General features: G+C 41.7%; 1 protein-coding gene across 1 annotated transcript in view; it reads right to left on the bottom strand.

Annotated features, from left to right (window-relative positions):
- The window catches only part of Stk33 (serine/threonine kinase 33), a 72,471-nt gene that overhangs the window by 18,778 nt on the left and 34,119 nt on the right, over window positions 1-19,574 (bottom strand). The gene's annotated exons all lie outside the window — the stretch shown is intronic.

Genomic DNA, 19,574 nt, shown 5'->3' with positions numbered 1-19,574 from the left:
TGTGGCAGGTGGCCGCAAACACAGAAAGCATGTTCCATCATGCAGACACCTGAGGGCCCTGCTCCCATCACACTCCTTGAGGCTTGTTCCATCAGCCAATGCACATCACGCAAGCACCTACACTAGAGAAGAGAGAACAGCCCTCCTCTGGTCCTGCAGGGACCACAACAGAGGCAAGGACATTAGTGACACAGCCTCCTGATGAGAATGGAGGAATCAGAACAATAACACAGAGCCCTGAGACTCTCACAAAACTGGGAGGTCAGAGTGTCACTCCACCCTCAAAGTTCCTGGTTTACTAGCTTATCCCCAGGTACTATCAGAGGAAATGATATAGTCAGGAAAAATGAAATTTGGATAATATTCTATGTAAAATAATAAGATCACTTCAGCAACTGTAGCTAACATTGTGCTCAGAGTGTCACATGACTGATTTCATTGCCCCGGAGCAGAGGATGGTACAAAGTCACAAATGAGAGAGTGGCAGCCTAGAGATGCCCACAGCAAAATGCTGGGGACTGTAAAGCAGGGTCTGAGTCCCCGCAGCTGCTGTGGAGCCCCTGCAGGCTTCATATTAACATACCCCAGGTTCTGTCATTGGACACATCTTACTCAGGCTTCTACTACTATGGAAAAACACCAGATCAAAGCAACCTGGGGAGGAAAGGGGCTATTTGGCTTATATATCACAGTCCACTGAGGGAAGTCAGGACAGGAACTCAAACAGTGCAGGAATCTGGAAGGCAGGAGGAGTATTGGCAGTGGCTTACTCCCATGGCTTGTTCAACCTGCTTTCCTGTAGAACCCAGGACCATCAGCCCATGGATGGCACCACCTATAATGGGCTGGGCTTTCTCCATTAATCACTAAGAGAATGCCTTATAGGCTTACACACAACCTGAGCTCATGGAGGAATTCTCCTAACTGTAGTTCCCTCTTCTCAGAAAACTTTAACATGTGTTAAGCAGACATAAAACTAGACAGTAAGACACATATGGCCTTCTGCAATGTTTTAATACTGGAATATGAAAATGAACAGAATTTTCACATTATAACTGATTCTTTTGGACTCAGAAGGCTAAAATTTAATTTTTCATGAAAGAAAATGTTAGATGCTATTCAACTAAAATTCAAAAAAACTTGATGCTTTTCATCATGAAATCATCATCAGCATATTCATATGGCTCAGTGATTTAACTTAGGTATTATTAAGTTGAAGCACTTCTGTCTTTGGAGAAACTCCATGAGAACAGCTATCATCCATCAAAATAATTTTTCAAAGTTTCTGAGCAACCTAGCTTTCTTAAAGTACCTGCTTCATCTGCAACCTTGAGGTCATATTTTCAGTCTATGTAAAAAGATCACAGAAGAAATTAATCACAAAACAACTTTAATTTTCATTAAATAAGTTCATTCAAGATTGTGTCAATTTAACAATCTAACGTGTAAGCGGTTTCTCCATTGTGGAGCAAGAGTTCAGGCTTGCGAATGCACTCTGCTCCATCTAGAGTCTGGTCATCTTTTCACTGTGTGGGAACTACACTTTAATTAAAGATGTTTGCTCATCTTCAGTCATTTTATGGGATTGTAAATAATAAAAGAATGATGCCCCATAGAAGGAATGACTAAGGGCCTACTGTTGGAAGTAACACTACTGCAGTAAACAGTGACAAGCCAAGTGTCCCTTCTGACGATGAGCAAACATTGCTGCTGGAGTGAAAGTTGAGGCCATCAGAGCCAATTAAGGCTCTGTCTCAGCAGTTAGAAGATTGCTAACAACATGGAGCCTTGTCCTGGTGTTCTCCACATAGACAAAACAACATGTACACAAGAGAACAGCACTCACTGCCCCAGAGTACCATCACGTAAAGGAGGTAGACATGAAAAAGGGGCCTTGTTGGTAGGGAGGATAAGGGGAGGAACAACTAACACTTAGGACCATTTGAGGGGCCATATGTAAACCTCTTACTGTAGAAGCTTCCTAAAATATGTAATGTAGTCACAAAATAATGGGAGAGACAGTTTCCCAACCAGACCAAACTAGCCACCAAGCGAAACACTCAATGCCAGACATGGATTACACCTACCTAGTTCAGTTATTAACCAAACGTGCACCAAGGAAACTCCGAACATCTCAGACTATTAACAAGGCTATGCTGCTCTCCACAAATTGATGGTAAGGCCCTATTACTGAAGACAGCATATAACTCATTGAACAAGGAGAATTTGAACTGGTGTCTAACTAGAGACTTCACCACTACTGAACAACATTCATGGTACTGGAAGGTACCCTGGACACTACCAGAGGAGAAATGTTAACTATCAGTGCAGTTACAAACACCACAGTATCTTTCAACCGGCCAGCAAGATATGCTGGTGCAATACAGGTATGAGCATTGGGGTGGTGACCAGCTCTCTGATTAGATCTGAGGTCTACTCCATGAGATTTAACCCACAAATGACCAGGCTTGAGAGGTCAAGAACCTGAGACTGAATAGGGCATGGTTCTAAGGGAACAAAACCAAATACTACTGCTCTGCTAAAGGCACAAAGCAATAAAACTGCCCTAATGATATCCTTTTATTCCGTAAATCTATGCCTCACTCAGCCATCACTAGGGAAGCTCCGCCTTGCAGTAGATTGGAACTAACACAAGAGACCCCAAACTGGATAATAGGCAGAAAGTTAGAGACGTTAGAGCACGCCATCCTAAACCCATTAGGGACCCCTTGATCAAACTTTCCCACCAAGAGCTCAGGGAGCTATGCTTTATGAAAGATGGGGATAGACTGCAAGAACCAAAAGGGTTGATGACTACAAGGCAACAGTGTCTTCCAGACAGGACGGGACCGGTGTACATATGAACTCAGGGAGACTGGGCATGCATGTACAGGTCAATACAGGTTCAAGCCAGATGGCATCTCAGTGCTGAGATGGGGAAGCGGACACAGGCTCCCACCCTCACCCAAGAAGCTATCTGTAAATGAATCCCACTGGCAAAAGAAAAATCCCTTTTCTCCAATGGAGTCTCACAGGGTAGATTAACCACACTCATGCCCAGCAATAAATGGCCAACACAAAATGAACTCAATGGTATTTCTAGAGACTTTTGTATCAGATTGCCTTGTTTGAGCAATTTTTTTCCTATTAGATTTTTGTTTATATATTTTCATTTCCATTTTGTGGGTTTGCACATTTTGTGTGTGTTTTGTGTTTCTTTTTGTTTTTTGTTTTGGCTTAGTTTTGCTTGTTTTTCAAAGAAAAAGAAAGGGTGTAGAGTTGGTGGGTAGGAAGGATATAGGATGAGTTTGGGGAGGGAACAGCTATGATCAGAATATATTATATTAAAAACATTTCCATAAAAATGAAATCACTGTCAAGATTCTAGATTTACTCGAAGGATATGCTAACTCAGAAGACAGTTCCTTGCTATTCCAGTGCTGGGTTGCAGATCATATTTACATGCTTTATGTAGGACTCTCTGAGTGCTACAGCCAGTTAGGGAGTAGGATTTGCTCTCCTGCTTTCTCCCCCAACCACTGCAGGCGGCAATGGGGGAGAGGGAGAAGGCATCACTCCTATACCCAAGACTCTTCACAGCAGATCAGTGGTGGTGAGGGCCAGCTCTCCAAGGCCCCTGCCCTTAGGGCTGGCTCACCTGTGCCCCCATCATCAGGGTCAACTCTGCCATGCTGTCCATGCCCACTCTCCCTGAATGCTGCATGCAGCTGGTGAGGGGCAGGGCTAGGTCTCCTGGGGTCACAACTCTGTTTGCAGATTTCCAGAGTCAGTTCTCCCACACTCACACCCTCAGGGCTGGCTCACACATACCCCTGCCACCAGGACCAGCTCCACAATTGCTGCTGGGAGTGAGAGGTGGGGCAGGCTCTCCAAAGCACCCCAGTCAGTGAGGGTGGGGCCAGTTCTGCACAGCCCCTAGACATCCACGTGATCCCCAGTGGCTGCCCTGACCATCGATGTCCCATGTTCTAGTGGTTATATGAACCTCTGACATCAACATGGACCATTATATAACCATGGACCCAGATGTGGCCCTCAGTGGCAATTTGGGCTGGAGCCTCACCATGGCCCCAAGTGACAGGGCTGGCCACTCACAATAGTCTACTCCTCTCCTTGACTCTCCAGTACTATCTCCCTATGGTGCTCAAGCTGCTCCATTTCTCTTCCCCATCTGTCCACCAAGTATTTTCACATTGTGGTGGCTCCCGCTATGGGCTGGCCACATGACTAGGTAGGTCCTGGGTGACATTTTCCATCCGTGCTGGATGATATGGTGGCAAGCGGGTACCTACAACCTGCCTATGCTGTGGTCAGAAGGGCAGGTCTGTGGGTGGCATGTCAGTCTGTAGGTCTGTCTGCATAGCAATAGGCAGGGTTCTGTGTCTACGACCTGCCTGTGCCATGGGGTAGAGAGGGCTGTGGGTGTCTTTCCCCACCACCACTGTGTGGCATGGTGAAATGCCATGTCTTCCTCCCCTGTGCCAGGCGTGCTACCTGGATTTGATTTGATTTTTATGTGGCTACCAAGCCAGCCATCAAGCTAGGATGCACAAAGGGCTGTCTTCTTCTCTGCCCCTAACTGGTGTAAGACAACCACAACAACAAGTGTCTCTGCCTGTTGTCAGGGGGGAACTTTTCTTTCTTAATAGTACACTTTTTTCCTTTTACATTATTGTTCCTGTAAATGTTCTATACAGAAGGAAAACTTAATGTGTCTTTCTGAGTTCTGCTTGTTTCACCTGATTATCTTCAGTTCAGTCTACATTTCTGAGGATCACACGATTTCATTCTTATGCCTAAATACTATTCTATTGTATCGTTTTTCCTCGTCCTCTTCCTCCTCATTCTTTCCTTCTTTTTTTCTTTTTGTTTTGTTTCACTTTGTTTTCTAGATAGGGTTTCTCTGTGTGGCTCTGGCTGTCCTTGAACTTGCTCTGTAGATCAAGCTGGTCTGGAACTCACAGAAATCTGCCTGCTTCTGCCTCCAAGGTGCTGGAATTAAAGGTGTGCACCCCCTGGATATTGTATATATCCTATACCAGATTTTCTGTATCCAATCACTCAAAAATATTTACCAGCACAGACTCTGCACTTGCCATTAGTGCTGTAGTACACACAGATGTACAGATGTGCCTACTGTGTGCTGCTCTTGATTCCCTTGTCTATGCCTGTCTTCAAGACAGTGTTTCATGCATCTCAGGCTAGTTCCAACCCTCTATGAATCCAGGGATGGCCTCGAACTAATACTGAGAATCACAGTTGTGAGCTACCATTTTGATGTGCCATGTTATGTGGTACTGGAGAAGGAAAACTGAGCTTCATGCATTCCAGGAAGGCACTACTGAGCTACATCTCAGCCCCACTTAAGCTTGTATCTTTAAGTTTTTCCCTGTTTTTCAACTACAAGTTTCAAGCCTAACATTGAATTGATTTGTACAGGATGAGACACAGATCTAGTTTTGTTTTACATGTGGATATTCAGTCTTCCCAGCCCTGTTGTCAGAGGCTGTCTTTTCTCTAGTGAAATTCTGGAGCCTTTGTTAGAAACCAGGTAGCTGTACCTGTATGGGGTTTTGTCTGGAACCTTTACTCATCGAATTTGTCTACATGCCAATTTCTGTGCTGAGAACATGCTGTTTCTGCATGGCTTTGTAGTGTAAAGAGAAACCAGGTATTATAATTCTAACATTACTCTTCTCATTTAGGATTCCTTAACTATTCTATCTTTTGGGCTTCCATGAGAATTTTAGGACTGCATTTAGTTCTGTGGAGAATGTTACTGGAATGTTGCTGGGGACTGCATTTTAACAATATTAATTTTACCAATACATGAATATGGAACATATCTTTAGTGTCTTTGATTTATTTCTTAGTGGTTGTGTACTTTTCATTGTAGAAGTCTTTCCTAGGTTTGTTCCTAGGTATTATAGATTCAGGCTATTGTGGGCAGGGAAGTATTCCTACTTCCTTTTTTAAATGTTTGTTATGGTATACAAAAAAAGCTACTGATTTTATATGCTGATTTTTATATCTTGTTGCTTTGCTGAAATTATCAAAACTAAGTCCTTTAGGATCTTTTGGTACAAGAGTGTATCAACTGCAAATAGAGATAATTTGAATCTTCCCTTTCAAATTTATATACTTTTTTGCTTTCTTTGTTTAATTGTTCTGCTAAGAGTGCAAATGTTATATTGAACAAAAGTGTTGAAAGTCAGCACTAGAGTCTTATTTTTGATTTCATATGAATGGTTTCTGTTTTTCTCTATGCAGTACAATGTTGACTATATACGTCTGTCATATACAGACTTTATTTCATTGATGTACAATCTTTCTAGTCCTAGCTTTTTCTAAGCTTTCATCATGAAAGGATGTTGAATTTTATCAAAGGTTTTTTTTTTTTTTAAAAAATCTGTTGGGATTTTTATGTGATCCTCTATTCTGTTCATGTACCGTATTTCATTTGTTGACTTTTACATTTTGAACAATCCTTATACCTCTAGAATGAGACCAAGTCCACCATGGCTATGATCCTTTTAATATACTATTAAATTTGGCTAATGAGAATTTTATAGAATGTATTTAATCTAGGATATGTATTTATCAAGGATACTTGCTTATAGGTTTCCTCATTGCCACTGTTTTTCTTACATCTTTATACAGTTTTGATATGAGAGTAACATTTGCTCCATATAATGAGTCTTCTAGCATTCTTTGCCTTCGTGTTTTATTAATAGCATGAAGAACATTGGTGTTAATTGTTTTCTAAAGGACTGGTCCAGGGCTTCTTGTTGATGGAGAACTTTATTACTTCAGTCCCATTGTTAGCTCCTGATCTTGAAGCTCCTGATTTTCCTGAAATTTGTTCAATTCATCTAGGTTTTCAACTGATTAGAATATAAGTTTTAAAGATAATTCTTAGCAGACCTTTGGGTTTCAGTGAATTTTTTCATTAAATAGTTTTTATGTGTAGGGAAGGTTTGCTTGCATGTATATCTGTGCACCATGTACATGCTTTGTATTTGCAGAGGCTAGAATATGGCATCTGAGATTCTGGAACTAGAGTTATAGACCATTGTGAGCCACCACGTCATGCAGAGAATTGAACTCTGCCCTCATGCCTTGCAAGTGTTCTTAACAACTGACCCTTGAACTCTGGTCCTCCAAAGGAATAGCAAGTGCTCTTAAACCCTGAGCCATCTTTCCAGCACCACTATCTGTTGAATCAATTCCTCTTTTATCCTAATTTTATTAACCAGGGCCTTCTTTTATTGATGAGTTTGGCTAAGGGTTTGTCCTGTGTTTCTTTTTGTTTATTGGTTCTTCGTGCTAGCCTTTTAGCTTCCAGTTTATTAGCTTCCAAATTAATCTTAAGCAATTCTTTTCTTCTACTAATTTCGGCTTTGGCTTGCTTTAATTTTTCTAAGACCTTTAGATACATCATTAGGTTATTTATTTGATATCTCTCAGACTTTTAAAAATTTAGCCACTCATATCTATAAACTTCCATTTTATAGCTGTCTTCATTTGTATCTAAAAGATGCTGGTATGATGTGTTCCTATTTTCATTTAATTCTAGGAATTTTTCATATTTTGTCCTTTGATTTCTTCAACAGCCCAATTGTCATTCCAATGTATATTGTTTAATCTTCAGATGTTTGTGTAATTCCTATAACCATTAGCATCTAGTTTCATTCAATTGTGGTCAAATAAGTAACTGATAACAATAAATTACTTTAATTTACTTGCATTTGTTCAAACTTATTTATTTTCTACAATATAATCTGTTTGGTGACAGTTCCATGAGCTTCTAAAAGGAATGTGCACTCTGCAGCCATTGGACTATATATGTTGTAGATGTCTAGCAAGTCCATTAGACCTATAACATAGGTTAGCTCTGATATCAGTTTTTTATATCCCACAAACGAATATACTGGTGAGAGTGAGTAAGGAATGTTCAACTTTTGTTGGATAAGTCTATCTCTCTCTTTAGGTCCAGTTGTGTTTGTTTTATGAAGTTTGGTACACAGATATTTAGTGTATATACACTTACAATCATCATGTTCTCTTTAGTAGATTACTCCCTTTGTCATTATGTAATGACTTTATTTGCCTCTTCTGACTGATTTTGGCCTGACATAGTTCTTTTAATGTATTTGTATAGCTATTTCTGTTTGCTTTGATTTTTAATTTGCTTGGAACATTATTTGCTCTTCTTGAACTTTCAGCCAAAACATGGAATGTCCCACAAGATGGGTTTCTTGCAGACAGCAAACAGTTGGGTTTTGTTTTTAATCTAATCAGATACTCCTTGTCTTTTAATTGGACACTTTAAATACAATTACATTTAGGGTAATTATTGTAAAGTATTTACTAGTTCTTAGCATTTTGTTGTTTTCCTAATGTTGACTTTTTCCTAATTCTTCTCATTTGCTTACCTATTACTCTAATGAAATTCATTATTGCCCATGTTCTCATAATATGTTTATCTTCCTTTTCTATATGTAAGATCCCATAAGTATCTCCTGCAATTCTGACTCAGTGGTCATGAATAACTTTTGTTTGTGCCTTGAAGGTATTTATTTTTCTTTTCATCTTGAAGGATAATTTTGCCAAATATAATAAAATAGGTTAATTTTTTGTAGAGTTTGAAGTATATATTCTATATCTTACTGACCTTTAGAGTTTCTTCTCAAATATTCTAGCATGTTTGTCTTTATAAACAACTTTGCAGTTCTCACATCTTTCTTTGTACTCTTGACATTCTAGGTATAATATGGCACAGGGAGGTTCTTTCTCTGGTCATGTCCATTTAGGTTTAATGCTTTATGTGTCTGAATATTTGTATGTTGCCCTCAACTTAGGAAATTGTATGTGATCACTTCACTGAATAGATTTTTCTATGTCATTATTCTGTATCTCTACATCTGAGTCTTTGCCAAGATTCCTAGGTTTGTATTTAATCCTATCCCACAGTTCTTTCATGTTCTGTTTATAATTTATTTTTCTTATAATACTATCTGAATGTTCTAATCCATAAATCTTCCTCCAAGCCTTTATATTCTTCCCATTGATCCAGTCATTGGTGAGGCTTTTAACTCAGCCTTTTATTTGATTTACTGAGCTTTTTATTTCCAAGATTTCTACTTGACTTTTTCCAGAACCTTTCTTTATTGAATTTTTCTTTCATATAATAAATTGCCTTATTTCATTTAACTGTCTATTCCTATTTTCTCTGTGTAAACATACATGTGAGTTCAAAGAACAGCCTTGGGTGTTATACTAGGCTGGTTGGCTGAACAGTGAGCCCCAGGGAAACATCTGTCTGTCATTCCTGATGCTAGGATTATAAGCAAAAGACACCATGCCTGGCTGGCTTCCTTTCTTTCTTTCTCTTTTTTGTCTGTCTGTCTGTCTTTCTTTCTTTCTTTCTTTTTCTTTCCTTTCCTTCTTCCTTTCTAGTTTGGGTTTGGGGAACTGAACTGGAATTCTTGTGCTTGCATGATTAGTATTTTGCAAACATATTATTAATTGAACTATCCTCCTAGCCATCTCCCCACTCCATCATATTCTCCTTGGGTTTGTTGATTTTTAAGCTCATGTTATAAATTCTTTGTGCAGTAGTGTATCCATGCAAGTATCATTAGATTCAGTTACTGTGGGTAATCAACATTGTGGGGCAGGAGAGGGCTATGTGCCTTGATTTTCATATTCCCTATATTCTACATTGATTTGCATGCCTGGGGGTAAGTCATTGTCTGAGAGTTTTAATCTTTTGTAATCTTTATATTGGAGTATTTGCCACATTTCAGGTAGGATTAAATCATAGCTGGATTGGGGTTTGTCATACCTGGGCTAGGAGAAGTTCAGCAACAAGCTCCTCTTAAAATGCTCAAGGTATTAAGCTCAATCACCATTGTATCCCAGGAAAATAAATGGCCCTAGATGGCAAGGTATCTTTGTCCCTCTGTGTCTTCTCCATCTAGCTTCCCACTACAAAGAGCTCTCAACAATTCTCACACCAAGAATTTCTCCCTTAGCCATACTGGACCTCTAGGTCATCATTCACTGGATCAGTTCATGCCTATAAGCTGAAGATGGGGAAAATAAAGAAATGTTTGACTCCCAAAGCAGTAAGTTCAGACAAGACCTTAAAATGGCATCCCAACTCTGCAGGAAGCACTTCCCCTGAGCTAGTATGTGAATCACAAGTCCTCTGAGAATTTGTTCCTTAAAAAATTAGCCTGTTCCCCAGCTCCGAAAAAAAGAACAAAAAAAAAAATTAGCCTGTTTTGGTTTTGTTTGTTTGGGGGTTTTGTTTGTTTTTAAGATTCATTTAATGTGTATGCATCTTTTGCCTGCATGTCTATATGTATACTATATTTGGGCCTAGTGCCTCCAGAGCCAGAAGAGTAGGTTGAATCTCTAAGAATAGAAGTTAAAGGTAGTTGTGAGCCATGCCACTCTATGGGTGCTAGAAACCAAACCTGGATCCTCTATAAGAGTAGCAAGTGTGCTTAACCAGTGTATCATTTTTAGACTTTCAGCCTTCATTTCTGAAGAATGAATAGGCTTGTAATAACTGTATTTTGTGAGTTTCTTTGGGGGGGTTTAATTTTTTTTACAGTCCAGTCATTCATTGCCTGGTCCCTCCTCCCACAGTTCCTCATCCCATTCTTGCCCCCAAACACCCTGTCTCCAAGAAGATGTCTACCACCACCACCACCAGGCCTCTCCATGCCCTGGGGCCTCAAGTCTCTAGCGGGTTAGGCACTTCTCCCACTGAAGCCAGACCAGGTAATTCCCTGCTATGTATGTGTCAGGGTCTTGGACCAGCTCAAGTGTGCTGCCTGATTGGTGGCTCAGTGTCTGAGAGATCTCAGGGGTCCAGGCTAGTTGAGACTGCTGGTCTTCCTATGGGGTTGTCCTCCTCAGCTTCTTCCAGCCTTTCCCTAATTCAACTACAGGGATTCTGGACTTCAGTCCAATGGTTGGATGTTATCTGCATCTGTCTTAGTCAGCTGCTTGTTAGGCTCTCAGAGGGCAGTCATGCTAGGCTCGCACACTATAGCATCTCTAATAGTGTCAGGCCTTGGAGCCTCCCCTTGAGAAGGAATCCAAGTTGGGCCAGTCACCAGAATTCCTTTCCCTCAGTCTCTTCTCCATTTTTGTCCCTGCAGTTCTTTTAGAAAGGAACAATTCTGAGTCAGAATTTTTGACTGTGGGATGGCAACCTCATCCTTCCTCTTGAGGCCCTGTCTTTCTACTGGAGATGGACTCTAAAAGTTTCCTCTCCCCACTGTTGGGCATTTCATCTAAGGTCACTCCCACTGAGTCCTGAGAGTCTCTCACCTCCCAGGGCTCTCATACTTTCTAGAGGGTCCCCCACCTCCTACCCCACCCCCAAGGTTGCATATTTCCATTCATTCTGCTGGCCCCCAGGGCTTCTCTCCTGTTTCCTCCCCTATTACTGATCATGTTCCCCTTTTCCTTCTCCCTCTCCTCTCTCACCTAGGTCCCTCCTCCCTCCCTCTGCTTCCCATGATTGTTTTCTTCTCCCTCCCGAGTGGGACTGAAGCATTATCACATTGAAGCATTATCACCTGGGCCCTTCTGCTTGTTATCCTTCTTGAGTTCTGTGTGTTGTATCCTAGGTACTCTAGTTTTTTGGCTAATATCCACTTATTAGTGAGTCTATACCAGGTATGATCTTTTGTGTCTGAGTAACCTCACTTAGGATGATATTTTCTGTTACCATTCATTTGCCTGCAAAACTCATGATGTCCTCATTCTTAATAGCTGAACAGTATTCTATTATGTAAATGAACCACATTTTCTATATCCATTCTTCTGTTGTGGGACATCTGAGCTGTTTCCAGCTTCTGACTAGTATAAAGAAGGCTGCTATGAATATAGTGGAGCATGCGTCTCCAAGGTATGGTGGGACATCTTTTGGGTACATGTCCAAGAGTGGTATAACTGGGTCTTCAGGTAGATCTCAGTGGGATGTCTGGATTGTTTTGATTTGCATTTCCCTGATGACTAAGGACTTTGAACATTTCTTTAAGTGTTTCTTGACCATTTGAGAGTCCTCTGATGAATTCTGTTTAGCTCTATACCGCTTTTTTTTTTTTTTTTGATTGGGTTGTTTAGACTTTTTGGAGGTTAGCTTCTTGAATTCTTTAAATATTTCAGATATTAGCCCTCTATCAGATGTGGAGTTAATCAAGATTTTTTCCCCATTGGTAAGGTGCTCATTAGTCTATTGACAAATAAATGTGTCCTTTTCAGTTTCGTGAGGTCCTTTGTTGATCTGAGAGTCTGAGCCACTGGTGCTCTGCTCAGCAAATGTTCCAGAGTGCCTGATGTTGGTTTTTATTTTTAGATTCATTTTGTTTTACTATTGTTGAACAAGATGCTTGGTATGATTTTGATATTTTGGACTTGCTAAGACTTTTTTTCTTTTTTTGCCTAAAGTCTAATCTAGTCCCTTGTAAAGTTAGGAAAAATCTATATTTTTTGGCTATTTGATGGTTTGCTGTGTAATGACTACTAAGTCTGTACGGTCTAGAGTAAACTTCAAAATTTGATGTTTCTTGATTGCTATTCTCTCTGGATGACTTGCTCATTGATAAAAGTGGAGCTTTAAATTCTCCTACCATTACTATACTACAGTGTCTCTCTCCCTTTCAGTCTATTGATGCCTGTACTCCCAGGTTTGTTGCGTGCATAATCATTTGCAATGACTTATCACTGTGCATTACCTTTTCCCTTTTTACAGTTTGACTTGCACTCTATTCTATCTGACAGAACTCCAGCTACTCCTGTTCTTTTGTTTCCAATGTTTCTAGACATTCAGCTGCAATTTGTGTGGGTCCTTACTGGTAAAGCAAGTCTCTTGCATATATGTAGATCCTATTCGTGTGTGTGTGTGTGTGTTTGTGTGTGTGTGTGTGTGTGTGTGTGTGTGTGTGTGTGTGTGTGTGTGTGTTTGTGTGTGTGTGTGTGTGTGTGTGAGAGAGAGAGAGAGAGAGAGAGAGAGAGAGAGAGCACCATGCATGCGTGCATATATTAGTTCAATCTTCCATAGGCCTTCTAGTTGGAGAATTTAATTTACTTACATTCATGGTAACTTGGTAAGAGAAACTTCTGCTATTTTACTATAGATTTCTACATTTTTATAGACTCTGCATTTTTCTTCCTCTATCAGCTACTTCTTTTGCAGTTGAGTGATTTTTTTTCTGTAGCACTATACTTTAGTTCTTTCTTAATTTTATATTATATTTATTTTTAGCTTGTTATTCTGTGGTTACAATGGGACTTAGCAAACACATCTGTTGTGGTTTTGTCTGAAATGTTCCCTGCAGGCTTATTTGTTTGGGGACTTACTTGATCCCTGGGTGGCTGTATGAGGACTTACTTGATCCCTGGGTGGCTGTTTGGGGACTTACTTGATCCCTGGGTGGCTGTTTGGGGACTTACTTGATCCCTGGGTGGCAGTGTTGTTCTAGGCAAGTACTGAGCCTCTAAGAGGTGGGGCCCACTGTTGAAAGAGGAGAAGCCTGGAGGGTTTTATTCTTCTCTGGTGTTGCTCCAACTCTGTCTACTCTCTAAGTGCTACCATGGTCTGACCAGGTCCCACTGCTAGCAGCAAAGTCTCCTCAGCTGCTATGCCTTCCCTGCCATGAGGAACTATTTCCCTTGATCCAGGAACCAAAATCAATCTCTCTTTACTCCTATTCTTCTTAAAGCAATGTGAAAAGTAATATACAAAACATCTGATAGTTACAATGGGTTAATTTAAACAAGTAACAACTTTAACATTGATCACAGGGAAAAAACCCTACACTTGAACTCTATTGACCGCCCCCATATTTTCCATTTCTGACGCCTCGGTTTTCATCTCTTTGATACTATTAAAAGGTTATTGTCATATGTTCTTTGTCTTCTAACAGCCCCTTCTGGAATTTAAGTGGCTCACCTTACAATCATGATACAGAGGGTTGATTGGCTGGTTGGGGTTTTCAGGTGTGGAGGTACATAGAATTTTACTTTGACCTGTGAATTTTCTATCTTCAGAAATTTTTGTACTACACATTAGTGTCCTTTTAATTTGAAGACTTCCCTTTGGCATTTTGTAAGACATCATTTAACTGATGTTAATGAACTCTCTCAGCTTTCATTTGTCTAGGAGAGTCTTTTTTTCTTTCATTTCTAAATTATAGTTTTTCCAGGTATGGCATTCTTGGCTGTCAATATACTCTGTCTCTCCTGGCCTGCAGGGTTCTGTGATTATTTGACATGACTTCTTCTCTACGCTGATCCTTTGAGGGATTTTTTCTTTGTTATGATTTTTGGTAGTATCTTCTTGTGTGATGTGGGAAGCACCTCTTTGGGTTCTATTTGAGTTCAAATATATGAACTTCCTTTGACTAGATGTTGGCTTTTTTCTCAGATTAGGATTTTTTTCTTAATACTTTATTTATTTTTGAGACAGAGACTCAATATGTAGACCAGGCTGGGCTGAAACATGATAATGTAGACCAGGCTGGCCTTGTACTCACAGAGGTCTGTAGGACAGTGAAAGACCCTGGCTCCTGGTTGAAGAGGTTTGAAACCCCAGCAACCCTGAGGAAGGGTAGGCATTGTGCCTGACTCCCAGGAAACCAGGCCTGTCACTAGCCTGCAGCCCTCCATAGACTTGTGACCATCAGTCACATAAGGGCAATGCCCCAAGCCTCTTCACAGGTAGAGGATGTGACCACAGGTCACTTAGGCTCAAGACAGATTTCTTTATAATGAGGTACCTAAAGGTCTGGAGGCTTGACCAATGAATTTCCCTTCCCAGACACTCATTCTTGCAAAAGGTATTTAATCTCAGTCCCACTCTGAGAAGTGGAGTACGGTTTTACTCATCCACTTTCCGCCATGACAATAAATGTCTTGAAACCATGGACAGCCTCTTTTATCAGAGGGAGCCCGCTGTGGGGAGCCAGAGAGAAGGCCTTGCCTACAGAGCCACTGTCTAATCTCTGAAGAAAGCCCAGTAGCCTGCCCAGTCCAGCGAAAGACTCTCCCTAGCAGGAGCAGCCAGAGAATCCCCTCCTTTTTCCCCCTCAGCCCCAGGCTAGATCCAGCCCCGCGGGTCCCCCACTCCATCCTCAGCCCTTCTGCAGCATCCCAGCAGTGCCTGGATGCCTAAGAGCCTGAGAAATGAGGGCCTGGCGTCCTTACAGGCCCGGGACCCCGAGGCAGCTCCGGCTGTGTCCTGAGCCTCAGACTGCGGCTTCCCCACCCCTGGAGTGGTGTCCTGAGGCTTCCCACAGCCTGACACCTGCCCAGTGGTGTGGGGTAAGTGCAGCCAACTTCCCATATCCTGCCTCCTCAAGCTGCCCGAGCCCTGTGGTGGAGCGGATGGGGCCATTTGTCTCTGCTTTGTGAGCGCTGAGTTAATGATGTGCAACCATCAAACATGTCCCCATCCTATATTTATTACATATGCTTTCTGGTCCTATTTATCCCTCCTCACTTTCTTTAATTCCTATTACACATAGATTAGGTCTCTTCATGGTGGTCCACAGTTCTTATAAGCTTTCTTTATAACCCACCCCTTCTCTTTGATATTAGGCTGAGCAATTTCAAATGTTCTGTCTTTAATCTCACTGCTCCCCATATATTTTTTATTGATTTATTCACTTTACACCCCCATCACAGCCCCCTCCTTCCTCTTCTTCCAGTCCCACCCCCGCACATACCTCTGCCGCTATTCGTTGTTCCCCTTCTCTGGTAAGAGAAGGTTTCCCATGGGTTCCAACTCCATGACACATCAAGTCATAGAAGGACTAGATGCATCCTCTCCCACTGAGGCCAAACAAGGCAAAGGCAGTCTGACTAGGGGGAAAAGATCCAAAGGGAGGCAGCAAAGACAGAGACAGACCCTGCTCAAATTGTTAAAAGACCCACATGGAGACCAAGTCACACATCTGATACATAAGTGTAAGGGGCCTATGTTCAGCTCCTGCATGCACTTTGGTTGGCGGCTGATTCTCTGTGAGCCCAGGTTATTTGACTCTGTAGGTCTTCCTGTGATGTCCTCCACCCCTCTGCCTCCCTCTATCCTTCCTCCCACTCTTCCATAAGACTACCAGAGCTTAATCTAATGTTTGACTGTGGGTCTCTGCATCTATCTCCATCAGTGGATGGATGAAATCTCTCAGAGGACAGTTATGCTAGGCTCCTGTCTGCAATCAGAGCAGAACATCATCAATAGTGTCAGGGTTGGCTCTCTCCCATGGACTGGGTCTCAGATTGGACAGTCATTGCTTGACCATCCCCTCAATCTCTGTTGCATCTTTATTCTTGCACATGTTGTGAGCAGGACAAAGTTTGGGTTGAAGGTTTTGTATGTGGGCTGCTGTTCCCCTACCTCCACTAGAAGTCCTGCCTGGCTACAGGAAGTTGCCACTTCACCCATTACATTACTAATCCATTGTTTAAATTCTCCCCTTCTCTCCATCCATTCCCTCTTATTCCCCGCTGTCCCTTCTTTCTTGCTTTTGCAAAACTTTTCTGTTCATGCACTGTTTTCAAATTTCACTTAATTTTTTATGTATATACATTCTTGGGATTCAGTGATTTTTAAAGAGGATTATTGTGAACTCTCTTTCTTGTTACAGCACAGTTCTCCCTTTCTTTTGTGCCTAATGTGGTTTTATTGGAGGTTGTGATAATTTACAGCCTTTTGTTTTGATTTGTTTTGGTTTTGTTCTTTTTGTTTTTTGTTTGTCTTTTGTTTTGTGTTTTGAGATAGGGCTTCTCTATGAATCCCTGACTGTCCTGAAATTCACTTGTATCCAGGCTGGCCTCTAACTCAAAGACCCTCCTACCTGCCTTTGCTTCCCAAGTACTGGGATTAAAGGCAAGTCACTTTGTAATCCTGTCATTGGGATTTGTGTTTTGTCATTGGGCTTCATATTTGCAGAAGCAGCTCCCTTGGCTTCTGAGGACACTTAGAAACAATATATTTTATATTATGATGGTAACCACCCCTGCTGGCAAAGTCACTGGTCAACCAAGCTTGTTTTCAAGATCTCTAGCAGGTTAGGCTGCTGCCTTTGTTTTGAATTTGGTTGTGGCAACCGGCTTTACTCTGCTTTCTAGCGAGACAATTGGTTATGTCCTGTAGTTAGGCTGAGCTGCTAGGTGGCCACTGCACTAATCCAGCTGGGCACAGAGTGCTTTCCTTGCAGTGGTGTTAGTCTTGCTGCCCTTGCTGAGTCTGCTTTTGGAGTGACTAACTGCCCAGTGGCAGGCATAATAACCTTTCGTGTCCATGGTGTGCTCATCTCTTCAGTGGAATTGCCTCTTTGCTAGTTCCTCCCTGGCTGCCCCTTTCCTCTAAGTTCCCCATGAACAATGGAGAGGGCACCCCTGCAGTGCTTCAGAATGTCTGGGAGTGGCTGCTTCCTGGTTCTCTCTCCCCCCTGGAGAAGCCATGGATCCTGAAAACTTCTGGGTGTTAGGGGGTGCAGAGGGTGGTATGATCCTAACAAGACCACTTTATTACCCTAACCATGAAGGGTTTGGTTTTGCTTTTTGCAGTTTTCAGTTCTGTGGACACAGAGGCCTTGATCCCATGCTTGCGGAATCCCTCCACTTCGGTCAGGATTTTCACACACTGCCTTTTATTGTTGATAAAAGTTTGAAAGACTAGAAGAAGTCTAGCATAAAGTTTGACACAATTGGGAAAATAATATATTTACATAAAAAAACCAGTGAAAAATATGTGTGAGAGATATGTCTTTTTTAAAGGTGTAACAAACTTCAGAAAAATCCCCCAGTGTTACGTTCCTCCCCAGATATCACAGACAAGCCTGAGCAAAGGAAAAGTTCCTTAGAAGACACGGAAGACAAAATGCTTCGCAGTGCGGGAACTGCTCCTGAAGCCATGGACGAGCAAGCTTTCTAAGCCCATCCCGGGAGAGGCTGCTCCCATGGCCCAGCCTGTTCATTGACGCTGTAAGCTATTCTTGCTAAAATGAAATGCTATCTCCTCAGATGTGTGACTACTGAAATTCCTAGCATTACATGACATAACTCACATTCTAGTCCTTTTCTTCCTTACACGAAATATCCAAGACCACAGTAGGTCACTTTCACCAGTGATTTGTCAGATGTCTGGGATAGAGAAGGAAAATGGCAGAGCAGTGGAAAAGGAGCCTGAGTGCACTGATCCACCGGGGAATTTTATGCCACATTGATTGATTGGTAAATACAGATACAATACAGCACTACAAAATATGTGCTGTGCATATATTTATATATGTGTACATTTAGATGTGTGTGCACATACATTATACAAACATGCATACATACTGTGTTATATATGTAACTACATGTATGTGCACGCTGCCAAGTCAGTCAACAGAAAATCTTCAAACTACGTTCAACAAGAAAAATGTAAGCATGGGTCTAGGATATTATTTTTAAAGAGAATATAAAATACACGCTGTGCTAAACAACGTAGTAGTTATCGGAGGAGACAGGAAAGGAATTCAATAAGCTTGTGTTTACATTACAGTGAGGTGGTTCTTTCACACAATCTAAGTCACAATGGTAAGCTTCTAATCCAGGATTTTACTATCCAGCCAACAGGTAACTCTCCTAGATGCCTTTTGCAGGATTCTAGCGGGAATCTTGACTATGAGTGGGGCCAGAAGTCCTGCACATTCCCAGACATGGACCAGGACTCACCCAGCCAGGCCCCTTGTGCTCTGCCCATCTGCTGCCTATGAGGACTGGAAGGCAACAGCACATGACTAGGTCTGGACTGTCCTGCACAGGGCGCAAGATTTAAATAAGAGCTAGAACATAAGACAGGAGAGCAACCCCAAACTGAAAACTTATACCGACGTGTATCAAAAACAAGAAAGGGTTGCTCAGGCAAACCTTTGGGCTATCCAGTTAATAGACCACAACTTAGAATCAAAATGCCAACATTGCTTCAGACATGAAACTGTGTTCAGGTCTAGTCAGGTAACATGGCAAACATATAGTTTAGGTTTTTATGAAACAATACACAAATAACTGGCTAATATAATAACTATCTCTTGTGTATAGTATATAAACCAATTCTAAATTCTGTAGCTGAGTAGAGTACAAAAATTATGAATTAGGAGCCACGGGTCAAATCTGGCATACCATCTGTTTCATCGAAAAGGCTGAGCCGGACGTGGTTGTGGTCACTCATTCGCTGGCTGTGCTAGTGTCTGTGCAGCAACATCAGAGCTGAGTAGCTACAACAGAGGCTAACAGACCTACAGCACTTAGTACAGTTTGAGTGTCCTTCATCTGAAGTTGCTAGCTGTTCAGGTTAGGGATGCTCAGTCTGTATGTGTTCTCTCACAGAGAAGGTCTGTCAGCTTCACTCCCGAGAGCCACTGCTCCAAAGAATGAAGCCCCAGCACTACCTCTCCTGGCTCAGAAGGTAGAAGGACCTCACCTGTTGACTAGTGCAGGCCTCTGTTACCAACTAACAGTGAGATGATGGAGCTGCA

Source organism: Rattus rattus, chromosome 2 (genome assembly GCF_011064425.1).
Source record: "Rattus rattus isolate New Zealand chromosome 2, Rrattus_CSIRO_v1, whole genome shotgun sequence".
NCBI classification, from domain to species: Eukaryota; Metazoa; Chordata; class Mammalia; order Rodentia; family Muridae; genus Rattus; species Rattus rattus.
Note: the sequence above shows the minus strand (reverse complement) of the source record. Positions and strands in the feature narration are given on the sequence as shown.